Here is a 12,385-nt window from a genome sequence, read left to right on the forward strand (position 1 = left end):
TATTTTTCATTTTAGCTGTTCTAACAGATGTGGAGTGATATCTCATGTTGGCTTTAATTTGCATTTTCCTAATGGCTACATTGGATATCTTTTCCTGTGCTTTTTGCTGTCCACATAGCCTCCTTTGTGAATTATCTCTTCATATCCTTTGCCCATTTTCTAAATGGGTTTTTTTTTTTTTTTAATGAAGCCTTTGTCACATATGTGGTTTGCAATATTTTCTCCCAGTCTGTAGCTTGTTTCTTTCTCCTCTTAATAGGGTCTTGCACTGAGCAAAAGTTTTTAATTTTGATAAAGCTCTTGAAGATCTTTTTCATATCAACAATATGTTATGTTATTCTGTTATTCTTTTTAATGGCTTGCATTGTATTTAGTTGTATGGATGTATAGTCATTTATTTAGTTAGTCCTTTATCTATGTAAATTTAGTTATTTCCAATAATTTCCAATAACAAACAATGGGGCAGTAAGTTTCTGTGGATATTCAACTTTGTGTATGTGCACAAATATATCTTTAGATTAAATTTTTGGAAGTGGTATTGACTAGACCAAAAGCAGTGTGTGTATTTTAATTGCCCATCAACCACATTACAATAGTTTATATCTGTAATTGTGGGACATGAGAATGCCTTTAATTCTCTGTGTTAGGATACTAAAAAGCAAACAAATAACTCTGGCAATACAAGAAGTTAAAAAAAAAAAAGTACCTTAATACTTTTTATCTTATTTCTTCAATTATGAATAAGATTGAGCGTAGATTCATATATAAGCCCTCCTGCCACTGTCCATGAACTGTTATTTGACCATTTTTTAATTGAGTTGGTGATCATTTTCTTACTGATGTTAAAAGAGCTTTCAACATTAAAGAAGGAACCAGTCCCCTTCCAGATGCAAATATTTTTCCTGTTTTGCCTTGCTTATAGTATTTTTTTCCATGGAGAAATTTAAATTTTTATTTGGTCAAATTTTTCAGTTTTTCCATTGTAATTTCTGGGTTTGTGACTTATGTACAAAGGAAAAAATTCTCCCATGTTCTCTGTTGGTAACAACATTTGTAATGTAATCTAAAACACCAGTTCAGGTGAAATAGGTCATTTTTTATTCAAAGTGCTGCATGGAGAACCTCAGCATGGGCATCAACTCTGAGTTCCTTAGAAGTGGAGAATCTCAGGTCCTACACAAGGCCACCTTGAATCGGCATCTGCATTTTACCAAGTGATTCATATGCACATTAAAATGAGAGAAACACTGCAGGAGGTGTGCGTTTGCATTTCCCCCTCGACTAAGCAGTAGTCACATCCTACAGGAGAGATGAAAGAGCACCTTTTCAGTTCACTGAAGTTTTCACTAGATGGCGCATGGAGAATTTTAAATAGTGCTTAAGATTTCAAAGATTTAAATTAGAAAAATTGTGAAAACCAGACTTGACCTGCGGGGTCCACTCAGCTGAGGATCAATTTTATGAGAAGTTTAGAGAGAGCTAATCCAGTACTGCATTTAGGAGGGAATGATCACAGAACGCCTAATTCTGTGATTTTATTTTATTTTCTTCTGGTCATTGGTTTGAATGTCCTCTCCATGGCAGAGCCTGATGTTTTCTGCCTGACAACTCCATGGAGATTTGTGGCACCTGACTGATTTCTAGCAAGTCTTAGAAACGGGATTTTGACTTTTCCTGATGAAATTACCTTCTTGAGTAACAGCCCAATCCAAGCTAACCCCAGCTAGGTAGCACCAGCAATCGGCTAGTTGCGCTCATGCCCTGGGCTGTCAAAGCTAGAAGACGTATTTACTTTGCCCTCTCCTTCTTTCACTCAGAGCCCAAGGGGTGAAAATGGAGAAAATGAACAATGGCAATCCTCTTTGGGCAAGAAGAATAAGTCAGGAATCATCTGACAATCAGGCATTTCCTATTCCCCTCGCCAGCTAGTCATACATCACTATAGAGATACATGTCTCTGTCCTCTGCCTATTCTTGTTAGCAAGTTCTCTTTCCAAATAGTTTTTCAAATTGATTTAATGAGGGTCTTGATGCTTTAGATTCCTGAACTCTCAGAGTTCAGGTGGGTGTTGGTATTTTCTGGGAAAGATATTTCACAACTGGCTTTAACCACTCACTCCAGCGTTCCAAACCCTTAGGGCCAGCCAAGGGAGCTGCCTATTTTCCTTGGAGATTGAGTGTCTGCTGACTAGGAAGCCTGAGTAAATGTGAGGCTGGCTTCTGTTTGGAAAACATATGGCACACAAATGGGGACTGGTGGACAGAGGCAACTGCTAGTTGCCTTGATACAAATCTTGAAGTTGAATTTATGGGGCCAGACCCAAAAACAGTCAAAGGGAGAGGACCTCTCTACCTATGTTTCTTGGTCTTGCTTTCTCTGTTCCCAGATCTTCACCACTGTAGCCACGATGGAGTTAGGATGACCAAGGCAGCCAAGGTCAGGGGAGGATGGCGGTGCGTGGTACAGTGGTTTTCAAAGTGTGATCTCCAGACCAGCAGCATCAATATCACCTGGGAGTGGTTTAGACAGGCAGGTTATCAGGCCCCACCCACGACCTACCGAATCAGAAAGTCTAGGGGTAGGGGCCAACAATCTGTTTTTAACAACCCCTCTAGGTAATTTTGACACACACTAACATTTGAGAACCACTGTTTGAGAAAGTCAGTGCTACTCAAAGAAAGTCTGTGGACCAGAGTTATCTGGGGGCTAATTAGAAATGAGAATCTCAGGTCCCACCCTCCTGAGGTTCTGCTTTACTTGGTCTGGGACAGAGGAGTCCAGTTATTGGTAATTTAAAAAACTCTCCAAGTGATTCTAAGTGTGCATTGCTAGGGACTGGGTTTTGTTTGTGTCCCCCCTCCCAAATTCATATGTTAATGTCCTAGCTCCCTCTGTGATGGTATGTGGACGTCAGGCCTTTGTGAGATAATTAAGGTTATATTATGTCATGAGTAGGGCCCTAATGGTGGAATTCATGTCCTTATAAAAGGAGGAGGAGACAGGAGATCTCTTTCTCTCTCTCTCTCTCTCTCTCTCTCTCTCTCTCTCTCTCTCTCTCTCTCTCTCTCTCTCTCTCTCCACACTGAACAGGCCATGTGAGGACATAACCAGGAAGAGAACCCTCACCAAGAACTTGACCATGCTGGCATCCTGATCTTCCAGCCTCCAAAACTGTGAGAAATACATGTTGTTGTTTAAGCCATGTAGTCTATGATATTGTGTTATAGCCGCTGGATTGACTAAGGCACGCATCCAGGATTGAGAATTACTGCTCGAGGAAGAAACTGTTCAATGCAATTTATATTTTCCAGGAGAAAAAGTGATCCTTTCTTCACAGATATAAGGATATAAATGATTTTCCTTTGCAGATTTACCGAAATCAGTTACCATTCCTCTCTCCAAAGAGGAGTAGGTTTCATAGTGTCAGCAGTAGAAGATGGCGTGGAAGAATCAGGCCAGATGTTATGAGTGGCACAACATCAGCCAATGATGCTTTCAAGTTCCCTCAAGGGAATGAAACAAATAACTAACATCAAGCTACTATCAATGTGAGATGAAAGCTATGAAAAACTGAAATGGGTAATAAGAAAAGAAGGGCCCAGCTGTCCAAATTCAACTCCAACCCAGCCCAGGTTCAGCAACCAAGGAGAAATGTGGGCAGGTCTCAGGATGAGAGATGGTGGGATGCAGTCTGGGCTCTGCCTGAGGGTGGGTGGACCGAGGTTAGCCAGCAGTGAGCCCTAGCTCAGGGGAAAGGGGAAGGCAGTGGAGGGAGAGCTTCAGGACTGTCCCCACCAACTGGATGATGGTCAGAACTGGCCTTGTAGCCTCCCTAGAAATCATCAGCTTCTTCGTCACTCAGCTTAACAAACTGACTGTGTGTATATGTGATATCTTAAGGAAGCTGCTGCTCTGTGATTTTGTGGACATTTGCTCCCACTTAAGGCCTCCTTCCAGGGTCTTATAATCCTTGGAGTGACTGGCAGTTATGTCTTTAAGTGTTGGATATTAAATTTACTGAACGCTCCTCTTTTTTAAATGGTACAAAGCAGTGAGTTGAATTTTAATGTTCCTAAACCACCACTGGTACCCCACCTTTGTATCTCATGGAATAAATGCAGGGAACTTCATGTCCAAACAAGATCTTGGAAGTGTGAGATCGTTTACTTCAATCTAATGCATATTTCTGAGGCCTTTTAGGAATTAGACACTATACTAAATATAAATATGCCTAAGTCACAGTTCCTACATTTAGGAAGGAGTCAGTTAAGACTAAAAACAAATAATTAACAACAACAACAACAAAAGAAGATGGAAAAGTAAAGAATGTTGTATAGGAAACAGGTGTAGCAAAAAGAACACAGAACCACTAACCAGGGTATCTAAATATGAATTCCGTTGTTGTTAGCAGCTCGGTGTGTATCTTAGCTTTCTTCTCCATAAAATGGATGCATCAGATTTATCACCATCAGCATTTTCTTTCTTACTTCCCAGGGTTATCTTGAGAACCAAATAAGATCATAGATGCAAAAATAATTAGTAAAATACAAAATTTGAATTGTTACTTTGTCATACTTTGCTTACATAATTCTATGCAGAGAACTTGCAAGCCAATATTTTTAGTTATTTTTATTACTGTGAAATAAGGGAGTCCCGGGCTGGGGGCTGAGAGCTGAGAGCTGAGGCACAGTTGGTTCCCCAGAGGCTCTTTGACAATTGCATTCAGCAAGAATGTCTTCTTGGAATGATACAGGCACCAAACTGAGAACAAACTGAGAACAAACTGGGAACAAACTGAGGCCTGATGGAAAGATATCCTTTAGCTTGCCTCAAGGTAAAGCTTCCTTGAGGGGATGTCTCAGCAAACTGAGACCCTATGGAATCGTATTGGTTACTATGTTTTGTCACTTGGTGTGTTGTAGGATTGCTTAATGGGAATGTACCATGTTCCTTCTTTTTTCTTTACACAAAATTAAGAAAATAAACCACAGCAATAATGAAATCAGAACTTTGGTGAAACACATTGCAGAAGAACCAGAAAACACGTTGCAATGGAACCTGCTGGGTACTGCTGCAAGTTTGGGGGTGAGTGGGAGAATCGGGTTCTTACAGGTTAAAAGATAAATCTATACAAGGGAGTTTTGCTTTGTTTTGAGTGGTGGTGAGTACAAGGCATGATAGAGAGTTAGGGCATTCGTATTCCATGAGAAGGCTCAAAATGTGAATATATGAAACAGGATTTGGATCCTAACATTTTTCAAGGGCTGTTGGGCAAGAAAAATAATCTCTCTAAATCTCGTTTCTTAATTTATAAAATACAACAATACTCACCCTTATAGGATTGCTATGAGGATCAATGAAATACCATAAAGTAACTAGCATATTGTGTTTAATAATTAGTCACTATTATTATGATTCTTTAGATTATTAATAGGACTAGCTTACAGATAAGCTATCTTTAAAAGTGGAAGAAAAGGGCTTAAAAATATAGGAACTCATTTTCCTCTTGGGTGTCTGTTCCAAACAGGGTAGGCACTCCGTTCTGATAATGTACTGTTCTTGCCACTGGGAGTTAAAAGGATGTTGTTCTAATTTGAATGCAAGGACTGAGGTGGGAAATGATCAAGTGAGGTGTTTTTTGTTGCTTGTTTTTAGAAATGTCACTGTAACACTTTTGAATTGATTTGATTCTTTTTGTAGCTTCTTAAAATAAGTTTCATTCATATAGAAAGAGAAAAACATGTCAATAATGTTTACAATGCTTATTAAGATAAAGTGTCATTAGCCCACAGGCCAGAATCTCAGCTTGTAGACACTTGAGCTAGGAGGCAAGGTAGAGTTCTACTATATCACAGACAATGGGTCTCTCATCAAGATGGCATGACGGAAGTTTTCTCATTTTGTAAACTTTCCGCATTAATGAAAAATGTATGCTCTTCTCATATGTTTGCTAAATAAAACCAGGGTATACATTGTTGACACAGATGATTTCATGTATGTTTCCTTACAGCTGCCAAACCATTTGTTCCCCCATGCCTTTCCCAGGATTTCATAAGGGAGTGCCTCAGCAAAGATATGGAAAGATATCGGTAAAGCTTCCCTGAGGGGATGTCTCAGCAAACTGAGACCTGATGGAATCATATTGGTCCCTCCCATTCAATGGACCCCTGGGGTTGGGAGTGTGTGTGTGAAGGCAAAGTACAAGCTGGAACACTATGGGGAGTTTTGGGAAGACATCCAGCAGGCACGTAACTCACAGATCTTGAGATTAACAAGCTTTACCTCCTGGATGGTTAACCAGTAAAAGCTATGCTTTGGCCTGATTCGGGGCTCAGTCCTTGAGACTTGAGTCCCTTGACCCCTCCTGCACTCTACTCTTGGCGCCTGTCTTTCTTAACCCTGTACTACCTTTCTTGCTTCCCACAGCTCTTGCTGTGCAGGACGCGACACATGTACTTTGGAGAGTTTTAATCTGTGCTCTCCTGCCCCCACCCTCCCCCCCGCCAATCCTGCAGGATGTGCCCATGCTCTGGTTTGGAGAATCCACTAAGAGGGCTTACGAGTTGTGCTAAGTCATGCAGGGTGAAGTAGCCAGCTCATGGCATACAGCATGGAGAATGAGCACCAACAGGAAGAACGTGCCCATGTGCATAAATAGAATTGCTGTGGGGATCAAATAAAATGTACAGCACAGTTTATAACGAATTTGTTAATAACTAGGGATCCGTTCTCAATTTCTTGGTGACCTTATTCAATCTCATGTCTCTACACAATGACAATTCCCAGATTTATATCCCCATGCTCAGATTCTCCGCTGAACTCCAGACCTAAGTATGTATTCACCTGCTGACTGGATGTCTTGGTTTTCTCCTCAAAGTTGTTTTACCCCGGATCTGATCACCTCAGTGAACGGACATTCCATACTTCCAGTTGTTCAGAAAAAAAAAAAGACAGATTATACTCGACTCCTCTCTTTATATCACACCACATATCCAATCAATTACCAAATCCTGTCGTCCTACCTTCAAAATACATCCTCAGCCTATTTTTCACTGTTACTACCATCATCTATTGTCATAGTAGCCTCCTAATAGATCTCTTGTCTCTGTTCTTTTTCTGGTATAGTTTATTGTCCTCAAAACAGCCAGAGTGATTCTTTTAAAATACAAGTCAATTAGTAATATTGTTTCTTTTCTTAACTATCTCTAGAATCTAAACTCTATATAATGCGCAATAAGGCCTTACGTGATCTGCCTCCTGCCACTTCTCCAACTTCATCTCCTTCCCCCTCCTTCCACCCTCTGCCCCATTTCTCCCTGGTCACAGAAGCTTCTTCACGGACCCGCAGCACCTTTGCACTGAACTGTTCCTCCCGGAGCTCTCTTTTGCTTGCTCACTTCCTGCAGATTCAGATCTCAGACCTTCACTAAGAACTCTATGTAATTCATCCGAAAACACCCCTTAGCTGTCACTCTCTCTATCCCCTTACTTAAAGTATTAGTCAAGTGTCAACCAGAAAACAGAAATCATTCTGAGTATTTGAAACGGGGAATTTAATGCAGGAAATTAGTTGTATGAGTGATGGAAAAGGCTGAGAAGCCAGAGGGGACAATGAAGTAACCCGGAAGTTAGAAACAGTAGGAAACCACTAGTCTTCTTCCCCCCAGGAAGGTGGGAGAAAGGCACTCAAAGCAGGAACTCCAGCGGTTGTGGCAGCAGCTGGAGTGCTGAAGAGGCAGCCACCACCACAGATGCTATCACAGGAGGGAGAGGGAGAGACATCCTGGCTTCTCCCTCCTGCCTTCCAGCCTCCCTCAGTGCCTCCCATCAGATGAACTAACCTCCACCGGGCTAACAGTGAGGCCTGTGCTCAGCCTGCAGTGGGCAGCACCCAACACCCTGTTCTTAACAGAGGACGGAATCTGAAGGTGAACAGGCCCAGCACTGGCACAATCTGCTCTATTTTTCCTCGGAGTATTTATGACATATTTACAGTTGTTTATTTGTGATTTCTCTACCTTGAGTGGAATAGAGGGTTCTTGAAGGCAAAAGCTTTGCTGTTTTGTTCACTGCTATATTTCTAGCTCCTAAAACAGTGCCTGGCACATAGTAGGCATTCAGTTAATATTTGTCGAATGAAAGACTGTGCCTCGACAGACAGTGCATCTGACTTATGGAAGGAATTTAACAAATATATTGAATACGTGAGATTGATTAATAATTACAATACCAAGGTAAGTGTTATTTATGTGAAAAAGAACAAGATTTCAACTTAGTTGAAATCCATCTCAACAGATTTTCTAAGACTCCTTAGAAAATCACATTCATTTGAAGAGCCTTATAATTTATGACTCATTTTCATATATGATTCCTTCAAATTCTTAGTATTGTATTTCCTGAGGGCTTTTTGACTCATTTAATTTCCATTGCATCTCCATGAATTTGTCTAGTTGAAATGCTCCCTATTTGATTTTTATTGCTTCTAAGTTTTAAAAATAGTTCAGGAAACCTGAAACTCTGAATTCAGTTTGTCAAAAACAATGACAACCTTGAAAATAAATGCTTGCACTATTTATTACTAATAAAATTGAACAGTGCAATTCAGAAATAAATGGACAAAAAATTAATTTATTAAATTTCAAGATTAAAACCAAACCTGGTTTTATAGAGGTTAATTAAGCAATAAACACTGCATGAAACTATAAATAGTGGTCAGACAAAAACATTTTTCTGTTCTGGAAACTTTCCACTATAAGAAAGTCTTAATGACAGTGTTGACTATCTTGTTAGTATTTTCTTGACCGCTCCTAAGAAATCGTATTCTAAGTGATTCATATCACAAACAGCTGAATTTTTATTTCCCTATGGAAATCTCAGGAAAAAAAACAACTTTAGATAGATAATGGTACCTGAGTAGTGAGTAAATATATACTTAACATTTATGATTTTGTGACCAATTTAAGTATGTTAAAGATAGTTTTTAGCCATTGACCTTCCTTTTTAAGATTCTGTATATTTGAAGACAAACAAGGGATTGAATTCCAGCCTAAAGACATATCATGTTTAAAATAAATTCAAGACCAAAAAAAAAAAAAAAGTTATTCCATTTCTTCTGGGACAAATGATTCATTCAGGTGAGAGTCTTAGGAGAGTTTACCCATGATGAACAATAGAAAGGTTATGATGAGTTTCTCTTTGTTCCCAGGCAAGAAGAAATTCAAATACATTCTTTCTGTGTGAATTCATTTCTGTTTCATCTCAGCTGCTCAGATTTCCAAAATAAATAACTATTTTCAACATTGTTTTGTTCATGCTTGTTTTTAAGGCTGTTTCTTTCTGTCAAGACTTAGTCATAGGCCCTTGAAAAAACCAGACAGAACACAGTCAACTGGAACAAAGTTTGTTGTTCTAGTTAATTTGTTCCTGTAAGTGTAAGGTACCGCAGAGAAAGAATTGGTTCATACTTTATTTCAATTTTGAGAAACTGAGATCAGCTTCTAGTTTTTCCAGTTGTTTGTTCTTTTGGATACATTTCTTAACTTACCTAATTACAATAATCATGGCTTACAGTTATGAATCAATTTCTATCCCTCAAGTACTGATTCTACGTGTCGTACATGAGTTGTTTCAGACTCTGAAGGGCTCTAAGAGCCTGAATCTCTTACTATTCTTTTCACAGATGGAGAATCTGAGACACAGAGCAGTCAGTAACTTGCACAATGGTCCACAGCTAATCAGTGGAGGAACTGGGCCAAGAGTCTAAGTATTCTGGATGCAGAGCCCATATTCTTACCCAGCCTCCAAGCTAGCAAAGGGAAATTAAAATGTCTTCTTTATGAATCACAGTGAAAATGTATTTTAGTGCTTTTCTCTAGGAGAAAAAAATACCTACTTAAGTTTTTCCAAGAAAGGGGAGGCCCTAGCGGCAGTTTTAAGAGACAACAAAACAAAGCTACTGCTTAATTGCTTAATATATATGTAAAAATAATAATCAAATAGTAAATTGGGTTTCTCAGAGAGGGTAAAGCAGGGAGGGAGTCAGAGAAACAGGAGGCTGGAATCTGGGGAGAAGTGATCGGGAATGACTTAGGTAGGTGAAAGGACATTAAGAATAAGAATGTTCCCCTATTTTCTCCCCCACAACTGCTTGGTGGAGGGCCTTAGAATCCCCATAGGATTTTGGAAGTCAAATTTATTTAAATCTTAAAAGATTATAATATCATAGGTATTTGTGCTACAGAATACCACATTCCTTTGTAGTCTCTTCCTTCACTTCTGGCCCCTGGCAACAAGCAATCTGCTTTCTATCTTTATGGTTTTGCCTTTTCTATCTTTATGGTTTTGCCTTTTCTAAGTTTTCACATAAATGGAATCAAATGATATGTAATCTTTTGTGTCTGGCTTCGTTCATTTACCACAACACTTCTGAGCTTCATCTATATTGTTGCATATATATATTAGTCTTTTGTTGCTTTTTATTGCTGAGTAGTTTCCTACTACCTGAATGTATCACAGTACGTTTATCCATTTACCAATTGATAGACACTTGGGTTATTTCCAGTGTTAGCTATCACAAATAAAGCTATCATAAATGTTTATGTACAACTATTTATGTGAATGTATTTTCACTTTTCTTGGGTAAATATTTAGGAGTGGGGTTATTGAATCACATGGTAAGAGTATGTTTAACTTTATAAGAAATGGTCAAACTGTTTTCCAAAGAGGCTGTATTATTTTTCATTGTCACCAGTGTAAGAGTAGGTTGGCACCAGAACTGCCATCTTAAGGGTTAAAAAAAAAAAAAAAGCCATTTTCTGAACGGCCCCCTAGACCAGAACAACCTAATCGCAGACACCTGCATCACAAGGTCAAGATGTTCTGTTGAGAGAAGGCTTATCTTGCAGCAAGGATATGGGCAAGGACACAAGACCAAGACACAAAGCCCAGTCATGTAAATATCTTGCCTGTGTGGAAAATTACTAAGAACCTTAAAATGCTATATTAATCCCTGGCTTTGAGTGCTCGGGGTCCTTGTTGAAACCCGCTGCGTTGGGCAGATACTCGGACCCCAGCTAGCTGGAAATAAACCTCGCTGTGTGACTTGCATTATCGTGTGTGTCCTCTGTCCGATTGAGGGGTGGTCGATTCCAGACCTTAACAACCAGCACTCTAAGAGAGTTCCAGTTATTCTACACCTTGTCAGCCCTTGGTATTTTCAGTCTTTTTAATTTTAACCATCTGGTAGGTATGTTGTTTATCTTATTGTGGTTTTAATTAGCATTTTCCTAATGATAAAGGTGTTGAACCTCTTATATTGTCACTCGTACAGCAAATATTTTGACTATTTAAAAAAGTTGAGCTGCTTGTAATCTTATTTTTGTATTATAAGCATTTTTTATATATTCAGGATACAATCCTTTATCACACACACATACACACACACGTATGAAAAATATTGCCTTCTAGTGTGTGGCTTGACTTTTCATTCTTTTAATGTTGTTTTGTGAAGAGCAAAGGTTGTAAATATTGATAAAGTTTAATTTGTCAATTTTTTCTTTGATAGTTCGCGTTTTTTATGTTCTATCTAAAAATCTCTCCAAGGTCACAAATTTTTAAAAAATATTTTCTTCTAGAGGTTTTATATTTTTAATTTTTCTATTAGAGGTCTAGGCCCATTTTTAGTTAATTTTTGTGAGTCGTGTGAGGTAGGGTTGAGAATTTTTTTTTTTCAAACGTGTGTGGATATTTGATGATTCCAGCACTATTTTTTGCAAAGACTAACATGCTATCTACTACATGCTAGGTATTAAACTGTACTTCTTAAAATTTACTTCCTATTTCAAACATACATTAAATCTTTTCTATACCCCCCTTTTTTAGGGATTTGTCAACACTGAACTCAGGTGAAATTTGTGAGTAGGGGGGAGTAGCGGTAGCAATTGTGAGATTTTCTGTGCTTATTTTCTATCAGTTGACACCTGGTCATTCTATTACCTTATCAGAATCAGGTTCAACTGACAACCTCCCACCTTCTGGGTCAGAAAATTTATGAAGAGCTTTACTCAGCATTTAGCTTTGAGGGTGTAAAGTAAAAGCCTACCATAAGAATTTAGAATCTCAGCAAATACATGGTGTAATAAAGAGAACAGGGACTTTCCACGTATAGGTTTATGTTTAGGTGATTCTTATATCTCAAACACAGGGAGGAAATCTCTACATTTCTAGTATGTGAGATCAGTGTGCAAAAAGCTTTGATTTTAAGCTTTCTAAGTAATGCATTGGTCTATGCTTGTGCGGTTGCAGGGAACACTACTTTCCTACTCCTGCTAGTTCCTTAATTGTTGGGATATACTATACCTCTAGTATAACACTTCCAGCATCTCT

Source organism: Rhinolophus hipposideros (assembly GCF_964194185.1).
Source record: "Rhinolophus hipposideros genome assembly, chromosome: 10".
Taxonomy (NCBI): Eukaryota; Metazoa; Chordata; class Mammalia; order Chiroptera; family Rhinolophidae; genus Rhinolophus; species Rhinolophus hipposideros.